This window comes from Mustelus asterias, chromosome 4, assembly GCF_964213995.1.
Source record: "Mustelus asterias chromosome 4, sMusAst1.hap1.1, whole genome shotgun sequence".
Classification (NCBI taxonomy): Eukaryota; Metazoa; Chordata; class Chondrichthyes; order Carcharhiniformes; family Triakidae; genus Mustelus; species Mustelus asterias.
The window spans coordinates 69,206,619-69,211,915 of record NC_135804.1 but is presented as its reverse complement, the minus strand read 5'-3'; the positions used below and the strand labels follow the sequence as shown (position 1 = coordinate 69,211,915).

The 5,297-nt window shown below is 43.8% G+C and overlaps 1 non-coding gene across 1 annotated transcript; it reads right to left on the bottom strand.

Annotated features, from left to right (window-relative positions):
* Positions 1 to 4,903: 4,903 nt before the first annotated feature.
* Positions 4,904 to 4,976, bottom strand: trnal-uaa (transfer RNA leucine (anticodon UAA)). Its single transcript has one exon. It is a non-coding gene; the product is annotated as a tRNA-Leu (tRNA).
* Between the last annotated feature and the right edge of the window lie 321 nt (positions 4,977 to 5,297).

The window sequence follows — 5,297 nt, the reverse complement described above, 5'->3', positions numbered from 1 at the left end:
TTCTTTGCAACATTATAAGTCTATTCTTTTAATCAAACGGCATTTTTAACCTCCAACAAGGTTCCGAGGGAACCATGGTTCACGAAAGAGGTGGAATGTCTTGTGAAAAGAGGGAACCATGGTTCACGAAAGAGGTGGAATGTCTTGTGAAAAGGAAGAGGGAAGCTTATGTAGGGATGAGGAAACAAGGTTCAGATGGCTCGATTGAGGGTTACAAGTTAGCAAGGAATGAGCTGAAAAAGGGGCTTAGGAGAGCTAGGAGGGGACATGAGAAGTCCTTGGCGGGTCAGATCAAGGAAAACCCGAACGCTTTTTACTCTTATGTGAGGAATAAAAGAATGACCAGGGTGAGGTTAGGGCCGGTCAAGGACAGTAGTGGGAACTTGTGTATGGAGTCAGTAGAGATAGGCGAGGTGATGAATGAATACTTTTCTTCAGTGTTCACCAAGGAGAGGGGCCATGTTTTTGAGGAAGAGAAGGTGTTACAGGCTAATAGACTGGCGGAAATAGTTGTTCGGAGGGAGGATGTACTGGCAGTTTTGAATAAACTGAAGGTCGATAAGTCCCCTGGGCCTGATGAAATATATCCTAGGATTCTTTGGGAGGCAAGGGATGAGATTGCATAGCCTTTGGCTTTGATCTTTGGGTCCTCACTGTCCACGGGGATGGTGCCAGAGGATTGGAGAGTGGTGAATGTTGTTCCTCTGTTTAAGAAAGGGAATAGAAATGACCCTGGTAACTATAGACCGGTTAGTCTCACTTCGGTGGTTGGTAAATTGATGGAAAAGGTCCTTAGGGATGGGATTTACGACCATTTAGAAAGATGCGGATTAATCCAGGATAGTCAGCACGGATTCGTGAAGGGCACGTCGTGCCTCACAAATTTGATTGAATTTTTTGAGGAGGTAACTAAGTGTGTTGATGAAGGTAGGGCAGTTGATGTCATATGCATGGATTTTAGTAAGGCGTTTGATAAGGTCCCCCATGGTCGGCTTATGATGAAAGTAAGGAGGTGTGGGATAGAGGGAAAGTTGGCCGAATGGATAGGTAACTGGCTATCTGACCGAAGACAGAGGGTGGTGGTGGATGGAAAATTTTCAGACTGGAGGCAGGTTGCTAGCGGAGTGCCACAGGGATCAGTGCTTGGTCCTCTGCTCTTTGTGATTTTTATTAATGACTTAGAGGATCAGTAAATTTGCTGATGACACCAAGATTGGTGGAGTAGTGGATGAGGTGGAGGGTTGTTGTAGGCTGCAAAGAGATATAGATAGGATGCAAAGCTGGGCTGAAAAATGGCAAATGGAGTTTAACCCTGATAAATGTGAGGTGATTCATTTTGGTAGGACTAATTTAAATGTGGATTACAGGGTCAAAGGTAGGGTTCTGAAGACTGTGGAGGAACAGAGAGATCTTGGGGTCCATATCCACAGATCTCTAAAGGTTGTCACTCAAGTGGATAGAGCTGTGCAGAAGGCCTATACTGTGTTAGCTTTTATTAACAGGGGTTTGGAGTTTAAGAGCCGTGGGGTTATGCTGCAACTGTACAGGACCTTGGTGAGACCACATTTGGAATATTGTGTGCAGTTCTGGTCACCTCACTATAAGAAGGATGTGGAAGTGCTGGAAAGAGTGCAGAGGAGATTTACCAGGATGCTGCCTGGTTTGGAGGGTAGGTCTTATGAGGAAAGGTTGAGGGAGCTAGGGCTGTTCTCTCTGGAGCGGAGGGGGCTGAGGGGAGACTTAATAGAAGTTTATAAAATGATGAAGGGGAGAGATAGAGTGAACGGTCAAAGACTATTTCCTCGGGTGGATGGAGCTATTACAAGGGGGCATAACTATACGGTTCATGGTGGGAGATATAGGAAGGATATCAGAGGTAGGTTCTTTACGCAGAGAGTGGTTGGGGTGTGGAATGGACTGCCTGCAGTGATAGTGGAGTCAGACAGTTTAGGAACATTTAAGCGGTTATTGGATATGCACACGGAGCACACCAGGATGATAGGGAGTGGGATAGCTTGATCCTGGTTTCAGATAATGCTCGGCACAACATCGTGGGCCGAAGGGCCTGTTCTCTGCTGTACTGCTCTATGTTCTATGTTCTAACATAAGTATTCTTGCTGAGATTTTGTTTTATTGAATTGAATATAGTTTTTGAACATTTTGCATATTTAAATTGCATTAGATTTTAGTCCATTTACTCAATTAACCTTGACCAGTTCTCCTCTCATACTTGTAACTGGCTTTGTTTAAGTTTAAGATTCTTGCTTGGGACTGTAATGTGTTGCTGTCAACCTTCATAAGAAATCAATTTATTATGATCATTTTTTTTCTCAGAGAATGTTTTATGACAAGGATACGAAGAGAAAGATAACAATTAATCCTGCCTTATTACACAATATTAGTTGAAAATAATTTTATCCCTTGTGGGTTGCACAACACATCATTCCAGGTGTGGGAAGCGACTGTTTTATTTTACTTGTATTTTATCTTTTTTAGGCCTGACATTTGTAAAACATTTTCTACGGCATATTTGTATTAACATTTTCACGCGGGATAAACCCTGCTGAAAGCTTATCATGTTACAAGACTATAAAATGTTGAGATGTGTTACGCAAATTCCCAGCTCCCAGCTAACCTTGGCAAAGACCACATTAACTCACGTACAATGCATGATCAGAGGTTAGAACCAATTAGTGCCGGCCACCCTCTGCAGATGTGTTTAATTAACTAATGGATGTAAATGGGCATTCTCTGGAGTAATGAATAATAATACTGTGTAAGAAAAATAGAGAGACAAGAGAGACTGAAGACAGCTGGTGGAAGAAGATTCAAATGAAGTCTCACAACACCAGGTTAAAGTCCAACAGGTTTATTTGGTAGCACAAGCCGCAAGCTTTCTGAGCGCTGCCCCTTCATCAGGTGAGTGGGAGTTCTGTTCACAAACAGGGCCTATAAAGACACAAACTCAATTTACAAAATAATGGCTGGAATGCGAGTCTTTATTTGTAATCAAGTCTTGAAGATACAGACAATGAGAGTGGAGAGAGCGTTAAGCACGGTTAAAGAGATGTGTATTGTCTCCAGCAAGGACAGTTAATGAGACTTTGCAAGCCCAGGCAAGTCGTGGGGGTTACTGATAGTGTGACATGAACCCAAGATCCCGGTTGAGGCCATCCTCATGTGTGCGGAACTTGGCTATCAGCCTCTGCTCAGCAACTCTGCGTTGTTCAGTGTCGTGAAGGCCGCCTTGGAGAACGCTTACCCGAAGATCAGAGGCCGAATACTTGTGACCGCTGAAGTGTTCCCCAACAGGAAGTGAACACTCTTGCCTGGTGATTGTCAAGCGGTGTTCATTCATCCATTGTCGTCGCGTCTGCATGGTTTCCCCAATGTACCATGCCTCGGGACATCCTTTTTTTTTGGGTTCATGTCACACTATCTGTAACCCCGACGACTTGCCTGGGCTTGCAAAATCTCACTAACTGTCCTGGCTGGAGACAATACACATCTGTTTAACCTGTGCTTAACCTTCTCTCCACTCACATTGTCTGTATCTTTAAGACTTGATTACCTGTAAAGACTCGCATTCTAGCCGCTATTTTGTAAATTGATTTTGTGTTTTTATATGCCCTGTTTGTGAACAGAACTCCCACTACCTGATGAAGGGGCATCGCTCCGAAAGCTTGTGGCTTGGGCTACCAAATAAACCTGTTGGACTTTAATCTGGTGTTGTGAGACTCCATACTGTGCTTACCCCAGTCCAATGCCGGCATCTCCACATCATGGAAGGAAGATTGGCAACATCTTGACTTAAGACCCAGAGAGAGAGAGAAAGAGAGGGCGAACAAAACTGAAAAGCTGGTGTATATTTTGAATGAACTTCTAATAAACGCTTACAATTTATCAATGAGCTGTCAGTTAATTCTTGAACCTGACACAGGAAACATAGGAGGGAGCACATCCTGAGTGAGACATAGTCCGATTGAGTATATTTAGGAATTTGGATCAAAGCGTGAATTTGGTGCAGAGGGGAAAGAGGTGCTCTTTTGCTTTCTAACCTTTTCACTCTTCTAAAAGTGGTCTTGCCTGCTGCAAGAGTAAGTATCTGTTTGGTGGATTTAGTAAGTGCTTAAGGTTTATTGTATTCTTAAGATTTAAAATAGTCTGAGAACTGCTCTTTCGTAAATTGAAAATACCTAAAAAGTAGCAGTAAATATGTAACTAATTTAATTAGTAATTATTTAAAACACATTAAGGATGGCAGGACTGGTGATGTTTCAAGGCTGCAGCATGTGAGATCTTCTGGATAACATCTCATAGAAATAGAATCATAGAAACCCTACAGTGCAGAAAGAGGCCATTTGGCCCATCGAGTCTGCACCGACCACAATCCAACCCAGGCCCTACCGCCATACCCCTACATATTAACCTACTAATCCCTCAAACCTACACATCTGCAGTGTGTTTTTGGATTGAGGAGATTTGGCTCTGAGTTATTGAGCTGGAGGCTGAGCTGCGGACATTGCAACACATCAATGATGGAGAATGTTACTTGTATGCTTTGTTTAAAGAGCTGGTCACACCCCTGAGAATACGGTCTTATGGTTTGGAAAGTGGTCAGGATGGTGTGATTGCTGCTGAAACAGGGGGCCCAGAGGGCAGACGTTTCAACCTCTGAATTTAAGTTAAAGTTAAAAAGTATATTTATTGGTCACAAGTAAATCTTACATTAACATTGCAATGAAGTTACTGTGAAATTCCCCTAGTCGCTGCAGTCCGGTGCCTGTTCTGGTCAAAGCACCTAACCAGCACGTCTTTCAGAATGTGGGAGGAACTGGAGCAAACTGCTTCACAGCGCCAGGGACCCAGGTTCAATTCCAGAGAAAGCCAGCAGGTGGGCTCATGCCAAAACCTGGGATTGAACCAGGAACCTTTAGATCTTAAGTCTAATGCTCTTCCAACTGAGCTATTTCGGCTTGCAATTTGAATTTGTCCAACAGGTTTGAGATTTTTTCAGCTTGTTTGGATGAGAGTGGGGGCTGCAGGGTTAATGAACCGATTGGCCATGGCACTGTGGTACAGGAAGCCATTCAAGTGGGTGGAGCACATTAGAATGTATTGATAGTAGGAGATAGTATGGTGAGGGAGATGGACACTGCAGTAGGGGATCGTATGGTGAGGGAGATTGACACTGCAGCAAGGAGCGAGAGTTCAGACAGTTGTGTTGCCTGTCCTGTGCCAGGCTGGTGAGCAGTGGGAGGGAGAGGATCCCATTGCCATGGTCCATGTGGGTACCA